General features: G+C 45.6%; 2 pseudogenes; one reads left to right on the plus strand and one right to left on the minus strand.

Moving 5' to 3' along the window:
• Positions 1-8,499: 8,499 nt before the first annotated feature.
• On the plus strand, positions 8,500-10,543 carry LOC120844128 (annotated as a pseudogene).
• Positions 10,544-11,929: 1,386 nt separating this feature from the next.
• Positions 11,930-12,523, minus strand: LOC115318867 (annotated as a pseudogene).
• Positions 12,524-15,897: the final 3,374 nt, after the last annotated feature.

The raw sequence follows: 15,897 nt of genomic DNA on the forward strand, positions 1-15,897 counted from the left end.
ATGTTTTTTTTTAAAATTATTCTGTGAGACCAGGGCAGTGCTGTCGTCGAAGTCTATTGTGTAGCCGTAACGTCGGCATTTTGATTATTAAACTTGTTATTAAAGTTATTAACTGTCGTTTCTGTCGCTTCTTGACCAGGCAGAGAGCGGCCGAACCGTTACCTTTGTACACACATGTAAGAAATTATGCAAATTCGTAACCATATGTACGAAATTATGCGTTTTTGTACATGTGTATACAGAAACATGCGCACTGAAACCGAAGTAGACAAAAGGGACTTTGAAAATATATTTAAAAAAATCACATTCAATTCACAACGTAGTTTTTCTCCATTTCATTTTGTGGATATTCAAGGAATGTTATAAATAGAAATTTTAAATATGTTTATTTCTGACCTCTTCATGCGCTCGAGATTTGCCGAATGTAACAAAATACATGTTTTTTTCACTTTTTTTTTTTCTTTGGGGGGGGGGGTGTTAACAATAAAGCGGAATACGGGGACGAATTGGAGAGCTGGCAGATGGGTATGTTATTGAAGATTTATTTGGCAGAATTAATTTTTGCACACTGTCCACATCTAAGTTTTATTTAAAAGTTTGGTATTGGGATATGATTGAAGGACGGTGGAGCGCTCAAGTCCATACCAAAGAAACACACTCTTTCTTTCGCAGCTTGTTCATCTTTATCTCTGTTCAGAAAATGCCAATCCCTTTAAACCTGACTAGTGCCACGTAACGACTTCCTGCGCCATAATAGGCTGAAACATAAACATAGGCGGAGCCCTGAACACCACTACAAACCGAGGTGACAATACAAAATATATATTAATTTCTTCTGGATTCAGTTTTGGTCCACAGAAAGAAGCCACGGTCAGATCCTGCTCCGAAACAAAAGAACGTGTTCGTGTGTAACGAAAAGTTAAAACCAAAATTTGAAAGAAAAGAAAACGAAACGCTTAAGTTAAAAAAGTAGGTAATTTAAAACCTACTGCAAGTTTGCTTTTATTGCACCGATAGAAAACGAGAAAATCGGAGTGTAAGGCACCGCGAGGAAGGTCGACAAAAGGCACTGACCAAGATATCAGAAGTGACACAATCTCAAGTGTACTCGGTGAAATGCGAGAGCTCTATTTCAATAAAATAATCTTGAGCGCCGAGAATGCCCACTCCACGTTGACCTGTGTGGTTCACATACCAAATGCTGCTTGCGCTAAAATGTAAAGTACCGATTGGCGTTCGTTTCGTTCTTCCCTAACTTTCAATGCATCCGTGGGCCTAGCTGACTTGTCCGTGGGCTTAGCTTACTTGTCAAATGAGGGTACGCGTCAGCCTCAGCCTCTCTATTCACGGCGAACATTTAGAGGATGTCTTCGGTTCCCTCTGGGAACCAGAAGATACTAAAATACTTGAACTTTCCCCTTCAGGCAAAAACTGCTAAGAAAATATTTTCGGTTTTAGACCTATTAAATGGCGCTTCGGTTTTTGTTCCGCCGAAAAGTGACGTTATTTTACGGGTATTTTTTATTTATTCTTACGTTCTGTTTTGACACCCCGCTATAAATACTTCTCGTCGTCACTGCTGTGCCATGCCGGGACTACTCAAGGCAGCGGACGTAGCCAAGTAGGGTATGGAAACCGTGCAATGTTTTTTGCCCTGTAAGGTCACGCCGTTCTGTGCAAAACTCTCGCAACGATGGCAAGTTCCTTTCGGAATTTGTACCGTTGAAGATGGTGTACTTTCCTTGGCACAGTAGACGACAGGAAAAAACATACGACCACCTTTATTGTTCTTACAGTGTGATATAAAAACAATATTATGTTTCATCCTAACGTGTAAAACAGCGAAGGCTACGAGCGCGAGTCTTTGCGTTTTGTACATAGGGGGAGAGGGGGCACGCGGTAACAACAATGATTAAAGTTAAAATGCTGCATTTTTGACCTATTTCATCTATTTCCTAATGTCAAGCGGTCAGTTAATGGATACTTTGTTTACAGTGTTCGATTTATTTTGTGGTAGCGCTCAGTCAAAACTGTCAAAGTTAAAATTGCAGCTCCGTTTTTGTTTTTGTTTTAATAAGATAACAGCTGTTCCAAACCAGAAACTTCTGGCTGGCGGTCGGCTAAAACAATTATAAAGTTGAGCAAATTGTGGCCTTCAATTAATTGAAAAATACGAAGAGAGCATTCTCACTTAGATACGATTTCTTTGTGGCGTCTGGAATTGTTATTTGGTGAAGTGTTCCAGAGAGCTATTTGCAGATTTGACGATTTCTATTTGTTGTTGTCTAAATACGGGGTATCAATTTGCTGAAGTATTCCAAGTGCTTTGCTGAGCTTAATTTGGAGTCGAGACATTGTGACAGCATTAGTGTTAAAACGCTGTGGATAATTTGTACTTCAAATACCGCACAGCACTCAAAGGACATTTCTGTTATAAAGCAAACAAAAACACAGATATATCTTGAATCAGTAATGACGCGCTTTTTAAGTACTTGGGGTCGAATCCCGGCCGAGGTGCCTAGAATCAGACGGAGGCTTTTTGCGTAGAAGGCGCCGTGTAACTGAGCTTTCTGTTGCACGTCAAAAGATTCCAAGGTGGTCGAAATTATTCATCAGTCCCTCGCTGTGGCGCGCCAGATGCCCGTCGTTGGTTTGGCATGTAAATAAAAACCCAAATTTGACTTTGATTTTAAATACCTGGCCAATTACTGGCTTGTGGTCCTATGCTTCTAGTAACGTTAGTTTTAATGTTATAGTCACGTTGAAATGCTCAAACTCAGCAGTTAATGAATCTTAATTAGCGTGCACTTTACTTGAAACCTAGCGTTCTTTATGTATTTTAAAGTAGCCATATATGGCGATGAATTAAGCTCTCTGAATGGAAAACAGCCAGAGAAATCTTGGTCATGCAAATATTTTATTCCGATAGAAAATATTAAACAGTTTAGTTTATTTCCCGACATTTATTTCCGTAAGATCTAAATAAACGTGATATATTAGTAAATTTGCGGAAGCCAAAGCCATAGAATTATATTTGACAACTATTTCAATAGTGTTAATATAGCTTTTATTATGAATATAGACAATAGCTAAAAATAAAACAATCTTCTTTCAAATGTTCACCAACAAGAAGTAATAATGTGGATACAATTATTTTACCTCAAACACGTTTCTAACATTGCCGCGAAATAAAGCATTGTCTGTGCATATAGAAATATTAAGTTTACTGCAGACATAATCTAATAAATTTTATTTACAAATATAAGCACCCCGAGAAGGGAGTCAGCACGACAAAAGATGAGAAATACGCCAAAAAACTAGAACAAAGAAAAGGAGCACACATGAGAGGGGGTAACTTGCAACCGAACTTTCCTACACACGCATAAAACTATTAAAACCGCACATGCGCACAGAGGATACATTTATAGATTTAAAAAAAAAAAAGCCAGAAGCCAGACGTCACTGGTGGGTGTCTCAAGCTTGACTGATAGAAGCCTGCTCCTCATCGAAGAGGGTGATAGAGGGTGCGCTTATAGAAACATTCGAACCATGTTCCCTTATCTTGAAGGCCTCGTGTATTTCACGTTTCAGTTGCGTTTTGAATATATTCGCCACCTTAGATCTATAGAACTCCGGTCGGCATTCACATCTATCGCAGTGTGTAGCGAAATGTCCAGACGTTGATTGCCTGGTGGCAGCTGAGTGTTCTTTAATTCTATCATCGAGGCACCTCCCCGTCTGGCACGGGTAAACCTTACAGCAAGACAGGACAATTTCATAGGTGACCCCCATGGCGCACTCACGACACTTGGTCGCATGACGTTTAATGCACACTCCTTCCGCCTTCCTTCACTCTTCATCTTTTTTGTTTATTCTTTTACACAATATAAAATGTTCGTTTAGCACGAAAAAAAAAAACGCAATGCGAAACCTATTTGCCAGCTTTTTCAGGGTATGGGATGCCTTGTGTACATATGGAATGGAAACAGGTTTGGCCTCTTACCTCGCCCTCTCATCCTGCTCACCTCTGCCCAAGCCCTTTCAGCTTCTGACCAAACCCTCTGCAACATCACAAAGAGCACTGGGTGGGAAACCAACAAATTGCAATCTAACTTACTGTGTCCGGAAACAAGCACTCATCTTGTGAGAGCAGGATTTCTTCGAAGAGGCAACCAGGCAACTGGAGGCTATTCCCCTTTTTACAAGCTTCGAGTTGGCCGAGTCAGAGAAAAGCAACTTTTTTGAGAACGAGGCTTATACGCCCAACACACATTGTCACCCTCAGACAAAATACTCGAGTCTAAAAATTGAAGCGCATGAAGCACACGGTTTCATGTGTGAAATGTAAACCCGTCGCACTGCTCTTAAATACCTTGAACACTTCAGAAACCACAGTATCTTTGTTAACCTCTACAGAATATCTGTTCTAAAAAGGAAAATCATCCACATATCTAAAATCCGAAGCCTGTAGTTCTCTTGCACCACCTCTTCAATTGCGCTGTCACACGACGCAAGAAAAAGATCACAGTGTACAAGAGCCACCCTCGATCCGATGGAAATGTGTTTTCTTTGTACAAACAGCTCCACTTCAAAAGAAACAAAACTACTTCGAAGCAAATAAATTGGCAATATAAAAAAAAAAAAGAAATCTTTTGCTGTGATGTTTGTAGAACTACGGAATTGCATCTCCCCGTTCTTTTCGATACATGTTTCCACAACCGCCAGCAGCTATTCTTGTGGCACGGAGTAAAACAAATCCTCAACGTATACCGAAAGGCCTTTTGTACCCCACCAGAAACCGCTATGTAGAAATTCAATTATCTCTTCCGACTTTCTTAAGAAATTGGTCCCCCAATTTCAAACCCGAAAGATGTTTACATAGGACGCCGGGTACTTCCCGCTGCTAAGAGTCTCTTTCAGTGATGATAGTCCTGAACAGACTCCTAGTCTAATGGGATTTTGCTGTGAAAAACCTGCCAAATCAAATTTCTTTGAAGCTTACAGTTTCCTTACCAGGATAATCACTTCCATTCTTTGGAACAAGGATTTTATCAGTATTTTTTATCTCAGGCAGCGAGACTGACTGGACGATCCTGAAAGGCCTTTCAAAGGCTTCCTGGGATTTCATCAGCGACAAAGCTACTCCCACAACAACATACCCACCCTCCTTGTGAACCGTTAAAAGTTTAAGGCTATGCACTTTAAAATGAGAGAAAACACGATTCGTAATGCCAGTCCTCTGGACCGTTTCCAAATTGCGCAGTAACACATCGACACATCGGTTTTGGCGCTTGCGAATCTTTCTCACTCTGCGGAGCCAGCCAGCGGTTTCGAAGGTGCGTTCTTTTCAAATCGTTTATAATACCGCTTAAGGACTTTACATTGGTTAAACGTTGGGGAGCATTTGAAGCCTCTCACGTGTATAGCGAAGTGTCCAGCCGTTGTCCGTTGATTGAAAGGGATGATGTTAACACACCTGCCAGTTTGACCCACGTAGACTCTCCCACAGGTAAACTGCATATCATATATGACTCCAACGGTGCAGTAGACATATTTGTGTGCATGTTGTAATTTGCATTGATCAGTTGATTTCTTCTGAGAGTTAATTTAGGGCAAAGTCTTTTAAGCTTGTCTGGAGCAGAGACTACTACTTTGATGTCAAACTTGTTTGCTATTCTTTTCAAGTTGTGCGACATTTTCAGAATATAGAATATGACAGTTGGACGGCGATTCTTTTGAGCTTTTCTTTTTTGTCTTCTATAAGTTGTCACCATTGTTTCTACGACTTCACGCGGAATATAAGGTAGGTATCCAGACCCCATAAACCATTCCACTTCTACTTCTAACCTTCTCCGCGTTTTGTGGTCGCAAACTTTCAACAGGGTTGTGGTAAGGCAGGTTTTAGCTATTTCTCGTATGGGCCGAGTCGTATTGTAATAATGTGCTTTCGTTCTTGGCTTGTACATTTAGCATGCATAGTTGTTGAATTCATGTTTCTGGTCTAAATATTATAGAAATCAGTTGGCACTTCGTGCGTCAACTTTGGACATTGGGCTTGTTCTGCGAATGTTTAACGAATATTGACTAGTTGCTTCTCTTTGGCAGGTGAAACATAATGGAGTACCATTTCAGGCCGCAGGCGTGAGAAACGCCCAACTTGGCAAAAGCGTGGCGAACGTAAGGGCCCAACTTTGGGCCAGTTCGTTTTTGCTCCATGGCGCTTGTCAGTGCCATACTAGGTTGCCTAACTGAAACCCTATTTGTGCGATACTAGGGCACGCCAAAGTTTTCCTTTTCTCTCGTCCGCCACAGGAGTGCCGAAGTAAGTGCCATACTTGAGGCATAACTGCGAAAGCAACGCCTAATTTAGGTATTTCAGGCATGCAAGAATTTGACTTTTCTCTGGTCCATTACAGTTGTGCGAAAGGAAGTGCCAGACTTGAGCCATGAGTGCCGAAGTAAATTTAAATTTGGGGATTCAAGGCATGCCAAAGTTTGGCTCTTTTCTGCCTTGCTACTGGAGTGCCAAATAAGTGCCAAAAGTGCCAAAGAGAGCCCAGAGGCCTGCCGAACTTTGGAATATCTCTGGCGTGCCACATAAATGCTTTTTTACGCTCTCCAGAAGAAAATTAAAGTAAATAAGCGTTGGAAATACGATGGTAAGATGCCATCATCTCCGTTCCCAAACAGCACCGCAATACATGGCAGCGTAGTGCCGGTACCGGCAAAACGTCGGTTCCAATGTCACTAAAATGTCGAGTTTCGCGCCACCGTTTCATATACGGCAGGTATTGCCGTACAGTCGTCTTGCCCCGGCCTAGTCTGTGCGCTGTTTCATGCAAATAATCTACGATGCGTCTGCTCCGTATTGGCCGGACGTCTCGCAAGTCTTTGTTGTATTGGACGTTGAATATAAATCACGTACACGTAGGAACAATTTTTTTATTCGATCGCTCTCAAACGTTTATTGAACCACTATCATTACACACAGCTCATACTCTGACATATTTTAAAATGTCTACTTCTCTGTGAAGCGAAAAGACAATATAAAGTTGAATTAACACTAATTTTATGCCAAGAAATTCCATAACTTAAACTACAAAAAAAAAACAAAAAAAAAAAACGCGGAGATTGAGAGGAAAGCAGAGCTACAATCAGACGCATATGCTTACAGTGTACTTACTAATAAGACAGCGATATCATGTAATCCTTGATAGATGCATAATCCGATCCGGGCAGCCAAAAAACACAGTCGAGAAAGAAGGTTGCGCACATTCAACTGACGTCTCGTCGTCGGGGAAGAGCAGTTTTGGCCGAAGCGTGTCCAACAAACACCGCACGAGAATTCCACGGACTCCGGCGAAAAAAATGACCATTACCGACAAATTCGCATGGACGTATTCCGGCCGTTTAAAGGTCGGTGTAAAACCTTGGTTTTCTGCAAGGAAGATAATCCTCTTAGTCGTCCCCCTTCCTAAGCAGCGGATGCAGCCAAGCTGGGGCCAGGTAAAACAGGGAGGGGATACTGGAGAGGAGATGCGGGCAAAAGGGGAAAGCGCGAAGTGTACGTCGGCCCTTTAAAATGATGAACAACGGCTATAGTCAAGGCCTCCGGCGCGCAGGCGCAGTAGCGGTTTCTTCATTACCAAGGGCTAGCGGAGGGGGAAACGCGATATACGAAAACTTCATTTCGGAAACCGGATCTACGTGGCCCGACAACTTCTACAACTTGTCAAACGGCGAAAACAACCCCAGCGCGCGACAGAAAGAGTCACGTGACAAATTTTCGTCCAAGCGTTTTGTCAGGGATTGGCTTCCAGAACAGGGCTGTTCTGAAAGCCTCTCCCTGATGACTTTGTCATGAACAGGTCTAACGCCGCCAAATAACAATAATATTATTAAAACAAAAACAGGAGGTGAGAGTTCGGAACGCTAACAGAGAACGAGGGAAAAGATAGGAGCTGGGCCCGGCTGATGTGTGCGTGAAAAACGCAACGTTCCATCGAATTGGGCAACCGGTAAAGCGTCATGGTAAAACCTTTTTTTTTTTTTTTCAAATTTATTTTTGTGGTTTTTCTTCTCGGGCTAGCGACTAGCCCGAACTCCACAAAGTTGATTCTGTATCGCTCCCTTGTTTCAGCGTGATCGAATGTCGTTGTTGAGGTAGAGAAACAAACTACCGTAATTGATTCAGTTAGAGCCATATCCCATCTGAAGATGACCTGCGCATCTGTTCTTCCCCGGCGCACACATGCCAGCCATAATTGAATCCCAACTAGAGAACGTAAGGAACAACGACGACGAGACTGCACTTTTCCCCGGAAATGCGAACCGTGCAGAAAGCATTTCCCTTTGAGTACATTATTCCTGTCCCATGTGAGTCGCTTGCTTCTTCTGTCGTTCGCGATGATTGGCAACCTGCGTGTTCCATGGGAAAGTGGAAGCGTGGAATTTATTTAAAAAAAAAAAATCATCTATTATTCGAAAAAAAATACGGCCATGAAACTGCCCACAAACAGGGACGGTACCATTGAACAGCGCGTCAAAAATAAGATATATTCACCTTTCAGCCAAATGAAATGCAAGCGGTCCGAACTCAAAATCAATGTTTCAGCAGTACACGTTATCTCATTTGAACGTTACAACTGATTTTCTCAAAATTTTAATAGGAAAATATCTTTGGCCATTTTTGGTAAATGTCGCCATTGAGCTCCCTGTCAATCACCATTTTCCCCATAGCAATTCCACAACATTACTCCTAAATGTTTAATAAATGAATTTTAATATTTCATCTGGTTCAGACCGTTAGGGCTCCATTCAGACAGAGAATGTTTATTTTTGTGGTAAAAAAAAAAAGAAAACAAGGCCTAACTTTTCTTTTAAACACAGCACAAGAACCAGTAACACGAAAAACTTTTTTTTTAACAGTCTCAACAAGATGGTCATACCATGCCCTCTCTAAACCTCAACGTGAATGCGAATCCGTTCCACCTCTCCTCCACGCGCCCGAACCGCCAAAAGCTAAAACAAGTGAAAAAGAAGTGATCCCCAACTAAATCGTGTCTCTCGCCATCAATATTGCTCTAGAAAAAAAGACTTCTGTTCGTGTAAAATTTATTTCCCAACACGCCTATACCAAACCGGACTATAAAAAAAAAAACACACACACACACACAAAAAAACCACATCTGTTTATTTTTCGTGGCCCACTTAAAAAAAAAAAAAACGCGCGGTAAGTTACAAGAATCTTATACTCGCTCCCCACACAATTAAACTGCGACTTTTACCGATGGAACGCCGAAGAACGCATGAAGCGCCAGTAATTGTGAACTAAATAATCCGCGGTCTGCGTTTCTCAAGCTGACACTCGATAGATATTTTTTTAGCCTTTCTTGTATTGGCAGCATTTTGAGAAGTGTTATAACTGCAAATTGTTTTAATATAGGTCCACAATGGGATTGCTACGTCCTTGAAACATAAAATGATGATTTAATTGTTTGTATAATTGTAAACAATGGAAAATTAACTTTCACAGAAGTGTAATCACCAGTTCAACGGTACTTCTGGTAAAAATAAAGCCGTCACTGGCAGCTTCCAGGAATGGAGCAGGGTAGGTCCAGATCCTCTTATTATGCATTGTTCCGCATCCAATTGGTTTGCTGAATTGGACGATATAATCGACGATGCGGGACGCAGAAACCAGAAGGCTACACACAATAAGCCACCACCCGGTTTTCTTAAAGGGTTCTGCTGGGGATCGAGGACCGACACATACCATGGTTCAAACCTGGTTTGCGCAATGGAGCATAACCACCTTAGCCTGCTCAACGATCCGGGCTTACCAACGTGAGTTGGCCAGCATGCCCGCCAGGGCAACACCACGACCGACCTCACCTGGACAAACAGCCGGCGGGCCCTCTTCTGGGAACCAGGGACAGACACGTGGGGGAGCGACCACCTGCCCATCTTCATTCGTTTGCGCGGCCGCAAGATAACGGTGCCGAAACGAACTACGAGCGTCGTCTGCTGGGACGCCTTCCGCGCAGAGCTGGAGCAAACAGCCGTCACTACATCAGGCGGTGACCCGGAGGCTCACGAACTGGCCCAGCTTCTGCGAACAATACACGAAGCCGAAAGGTTATCTACCCAGCAATTTCAGGTAGCGGAGGATACGCCGTGGCCGAACTTGCACCTGTGTAACCTATGGCAACAACGCCTCGACGCGCTACGTATGTACAGAGAGAGAGGACGAACGCCCCGACTACGATGTCGTCTGAACCTTATAACGGCTTAGGCGCGCGATTACGCAAATACACTCTCTACAGGCAGATGGTGCGACCTTTGCTCCAGCTGTAACGGTAACATGAGCGGACCACGCATATGGCATATCTTTCGGAATTGGCAGGGCAAAGCTAAGAGATGCACCGTGGCGCAGAGAGCGGCTCTACGCATGCGAACCTCGGAGGAGCAGCAGGCGCTCCAGGCTGGGGCAGTGTTCTTCCCGCAGCCTGCGGCTTCACTGGATCCCACAAAATGCTCTTGAGAAGCGTATGCACTTGGGCTAGTTGGTGATCCATGTTTGTGAGCGTAAGAGCGCTAAAAACAACAGACAAGTAAAAGAAACGTACAACCCAGAGCGCTGTGTTGTACGTTTCTTTTACTTGTCTGTTGTTTTTAGAGCTTTTACCCTCACAAACATGCTCTTGAGATTCCGCGAGACCGACTCAGATGATTGGAGATTTTCAGGCATTGGATCTCTAAGCACCGGAGCAGGTCGACATGGACCAACCGTTTCAAATGGGCGAACTTCACGCAGCTTTAGCAAGAGCGAACGCCCGCCATGCACCTGCCCGGACCTGATAACCATCTCGGAACTGCGCAACCTCCCTGAACTCTACCTCCAGCTTCTTGACGCGATCAACGAGATTTAGAGGACGGGCAACTTCCCGAGCTTCTGGCGCGAATTCCTGGCGATAACTATTCTAAAACCGGGCAAGCCGCCGAATGAGCACACAAACCTCCGGCCAATTTCCCTTACCAGCAACTTGTGTAAACTTTCTGAACGTATTGTCCTTGAGCGACTCAAGTGGCATCTCGAGAGGAACTCCCCGCTCCACCCATATCAACTCGGATTTCGCCACGAGATGAGCACGCAGGAAATTCTCCTTATGTTGCGCCACCACGTCCTTGACGCGTACTCGAATGTGCAGACGAGAACGGTGGTGGCGGTGGACGTTCGCAAGGCGTTCAACTCCTTCCCTCACGAGGCTGTCCTCCAGAGCACAGAGCTTGCTGGGGTGTGCGGCCACCTTCTGAATTTTGTTAAGAGTTTCCTGAACGACCAAACGTACAAGATCAAAGGCGGTGACTATATCGGACCCGCTCAACCGAACAGGACCGGGGTACCGCAGGGCGCGGTCCTCTCGCCCACCCTCTTCAACTTGGTCATGGCAAGACTTCACCCACTCCTGAAAGCGGTTCCGTCGCTGCGTTTCGCCGTATACGCCAATGATGTCACCATCTGGGCAACGACGGGATCGGCGGGCGAATTGGAGCACACGCTTCAGCTTGGCCTCGACGGCATACAGGGCTTTCTTCAGAATGTGGGCATGACCGCCTCGGCCGAGAAGACCGAATACGTCGTGGTTCTCAACGGGCCCCACAGAAAGACCGAAGTGGTCCGCAACCAAATCGCCCTGAGCATGGCCGGCCAAAGCATACGGCGAAAACCCTGCGTTCGGATCCTAGGAGCCTGCATAAATCAAGATGGGAAAGGCACCACGTGGGTGACGAATGTCGCCTTGCAGTGCAGACCCCTCCTCCGCCTCATCCGTAGAATCACACACCTCCAGTGGGGAACGAGGGAGAGAGAAACGCGACAGCTAGTCATGACTCTGCTAGAATCCCGTATCTTCTACGGCTATAACTATCACGTCTTCACACCCAGGCAGGCGGAGCAACTCGAGAAACTCAATCGCGAAGTCATCCGCATTGTTACCGGACTGCCTAAGCACACGCCACCCCCCTCCCCGGGAGCTGTACGCACACGGCGGCATGAACCTCCTGTCGGAAGTCGCCGAACAGGCGGTCCTCGCCCCGAGCGACCGCCTCAGCAGCTCGACAGCTGGGCTTTCCATATTGGAAGAGCTCCGCGTGTCTCCCAGTCTGGACGTCCGCCCGGCAGACGCGCACTCGCCCCCTCCGTGGGCCACCCCGGTCATGCTTATCGACGGAAAACCCCTCCCACGAAACATGGGATCTGGACCGAGCAACTCGGAGCGACGCGAACGCTTTGCCAAAGCGCACACATGTAGCGTTGCGCACAAATCACCGCCTACGCCCACCATCATCTACACTGACATGGCGGAGACTTTGCTGTCGACTGCCGGCGACGACGACGAAGGAGAGCATAGAACCTCAAGCACGTCCAGGCGGTCGCGTGGGTCGACACCACCCATGGCATAGCGAACGCGGCTGCACTTTCATCCACTGATGACGTCGACACTACGCAAGCGGAACTCATGGCACTCCTCCAAGCATCCCAGTGGGTTCTTCAATCTTTTGCACCTACAGACATCCTCTACAAACGCATTCCAAAACTCAGCCAGCGAGGCAGCCGGCGAGGCAGAAGTCCCGGCCGACCCGTCTGCCGTCAACGAAAGCGCTAAACAGCGAAGGCGGAGAACCCTTCGGCACTTCCGTGAGGAACGGGAGGAACGTCGGGACAAGCAGTTGCGTCCCGTTCCTCCGATGCCGATTGACTTACCGAGGGGCACTCAGACCCTCGTCTGCCGCCTCGCGACCAACACTGTCCTGTCCCCGGTGCTGCGCCATAAGTTCTTCAGCGACAACCCCGACGAGGAATCGTGTCGCCGGTGTCGCAGGACCACGACGGCTGCCCATGATGTCTGGGAGTGCGAGCGCCACGCTCACCTTCGGAAAACGAAAGTGGAGGAACTCTTAGACGGGATCCGTCCGACGACGTATGTCGATTGGATTTTGCCAACCAGTCGTGACAAGACGATCGTCTTCCTGCTGTGAACAAAGCTGGCGGAGTTCGTCTACGACAACGACGGCCCCGGCGGACGACTTTGGAGCAGCCGAAGGCGCTGGGATCAACGCCCACCCAGACCGCCGTGAGGGCAATGGCGGATCCTTAGGTCCGCACCGATGCAGACGACAATGGAGCATTATAAGCGTGTATGGTATATATCTCTACATATATTCTATATAACAGGGCAATAAAGAACGCCCTAACAACAACAACAACCCCAAAATAATATCCAGCGCGATGAAATCAAAGCAGCTTTTCGGGGCAGTGAGTTGCACCAATATAAATCCCCCTCCTACAAAAAAAAAACATAAATAAAATACTGGTTAAAACAGGTGAGAATAAGCATTTAGTATCTACCGCATATCACACAATAGTACGCGGAGAAAGTAAAGAGATCACAATGTCGGGTCCGTCATAGCATCCGCCTGCCGGATGTGACTGATTTGATGCACTCGCGCGTCGGAGTAGCCTTCTTGTTGATTTACGTGTAACCTCGAAGGGAGCGGCTTATCCCTAAATTACGTCGTCTACGCGCTCCAAATCGTAGCGCACTGCCAAGAAACATTTAGGGCTTCAACTCTCTCTCTTGATGGGACATTGCTTCTACATTTGAAATTGTTTGTTCCGAGCGTGAACGGCTGCAGGCGCGATACGACTAAAATAGAAAATAGAAACTCTAGCCATCTGGAATTTGAAGCCCTGAGGTTATAAGGTCAGCTGACCCCTTGATCACAGGTGATTATTTTTGTCCCGGACGCAGTCTTCCAAAGTACCCGGTGTTGTCTTTTTCGAAGTGTCTGGTGCCGTTTTGGACTTTGAACTGTGAACCTTTTGTGGACTGTGGAGATGTCGGTAACATTATTGGAAACCTTAGTGCATCAACAACCTCAGGCATTGATAATATTATGACGAATCATTTAAAGAATACTCAAATTTATTACAGCATCATCTTTTTCATGATATGTACCCAGTCACTTCAACAACATGCACATCCCCCCCCAGGAACTTGAAGGCGGGTAAGGTGATTCCTTCGCACAAAGGCGGTGATAACATAATCCCTTAAATATTCGTCCTATCAAATTAACTAGCATTCCGTGAAAAAATCCCTGAGCATGTAAGTTATTCCAATATTTTTCACCTTTTGGATTCAAGCTTATTTTCAGCTCTTTATATCGCGACTTCCATCAATTTTATTCATGTAAAAGACTATTATACTTCTTTCGCTCACGACATTCACGCCTCTTTGGGTCGGGCTTCCAGGGTTGACTTCATATGTTTAGAAGTTTCTAAAGCTTTCGACAAGATACCCTAAGCGTTTCTTAATAAACTTTATAACCTCAACGTAGAGTATAATGCACTCGCTTGGATAGAATCGGTGCTAAGTCTAGAGAGGTCCAAGGCCGCTGGAGGTTGGTGCTTGCACTGTGACGCTCACGGAGATAAATAGACGGAATCCATTTGACTGCTGACCTTATTTTTATACATTGATGAGGCGCAGTACTTCACCTACCAGGCACTCAAAATCGAAACCACCTCTTTTCTCTGCATGGTCAAACAGATCCCATAATGCAAAACGCGCGGTGATTCAGGCGGGAAGTTTTGCGGATAGTCTAATGTCTGTCTTTTATAATTTTTTTTCGGCGCGACAGTCTCAACCTGGACTTCACGCTTTGTTTCAGCAAAACTCAAACAGCGGCAAAAGGAGCGATCCCAAAGAGCCGATGCGCGTCAGAGCAAGGCACCTGACAACGCACCATCGGCATGCGATTTATCCGTTGTGAGTTGTCACATGAATTGTGCGCCCTTTCGATCGGCTCTCAGGAGCCGTAGCTTTCGTCCTTTTTCAGAGTAGGCTAAAACGAAGTATACAGCTGTGATGCGAACAGGTGGCAAGAAAAAAATGTTTTTATTAAACATTTGTACTAACTGTGAACGCCCGTTTTATCCCTCCAACTAGCCAAAAAAGCCGTCTTAAAAAGTGCGCGCCATCTAGTTTTCGCTCTACTAATTATCGTGGCCCGCCATTGCCTGCGCACGTAGTCGGAGGATTTACTCGACACAAAGGCGGCGTCGGCGTTCCGCGTGACATCGGCTCACAGCCGTATGCCTGTATACAAAGCGAGCGCAGCCTCAGCGTATTCGGAGGACTCGGAAAACAATTTCACTTTACATTGCAAACAAAGGGTGACCGCCAGCGGTCTATTGAATCTCACATTTTTCTTCAAGCATTCCCAGGATTTTTAGCGCCGTTCAAGTTAATTGTTTACGGATCAAGGGGGCTGGAATATTCGTGTGTGCGTGGAGGAATTTTCATTGCATGCGGCTGCCCCGAAGGAGCCACGGCGTTTTAGCTCCACAAGCACAGTTCCGTATTTTACCGAATGATTTTCTTTTTAGAAGCATCCAGCTTGTTTACGCCTGCTCTTGTATATTCTGGTGTGGGACGCTCCTGGGAATATTTGGAAATGTTGGCGTCTATACTCTATTTCAACGTTATGATGTACCGCAGGAAGGACACAAGCGCGAGCTCTTTGCTCTGCATGGGGCACACCTCGGCGGCACAAGCTCGCGTGCATTAAGGGCAGCTGCCAACGCTATGAGCTCGCGCTTTTAGCCTTCGCTGTGGTACAACATAAAATAAGTGGGTATTCACACGGAGGAGAAATCTCTCGCTTGCGCTTCTGCAGATGGACATTAACCAGCATCTCCTTTACCAGAGATCATTTCGTAGTCCGGTATAATCTCGTAGTCCGACATTTCGCGGTATAATACGCATCCATTTTATACTCTCGTCAGCGCGCTCCGGGCCTTAAGCGCGAAACACATGTACGACGAAACCGTCC

The sequence above is a fragment of the Ixodes scapularis genome, unplaced genomic scaffold, assembly GCF_016920785.2.
Source record: "Ixodes scapularis isolate PalLabHiFi unplaced genomic scaffold, ASM1692078v2 PGA_scaffold11__112_contigs__length_91849675, whole genome shotgun sequence".
Classification (NCBI taxonomy): Eukaryota; Metazoa; Arthropoda; class Arachnida; order Ixodida; family Ixodidae; genus Ixodes; species Ixodes scapularis.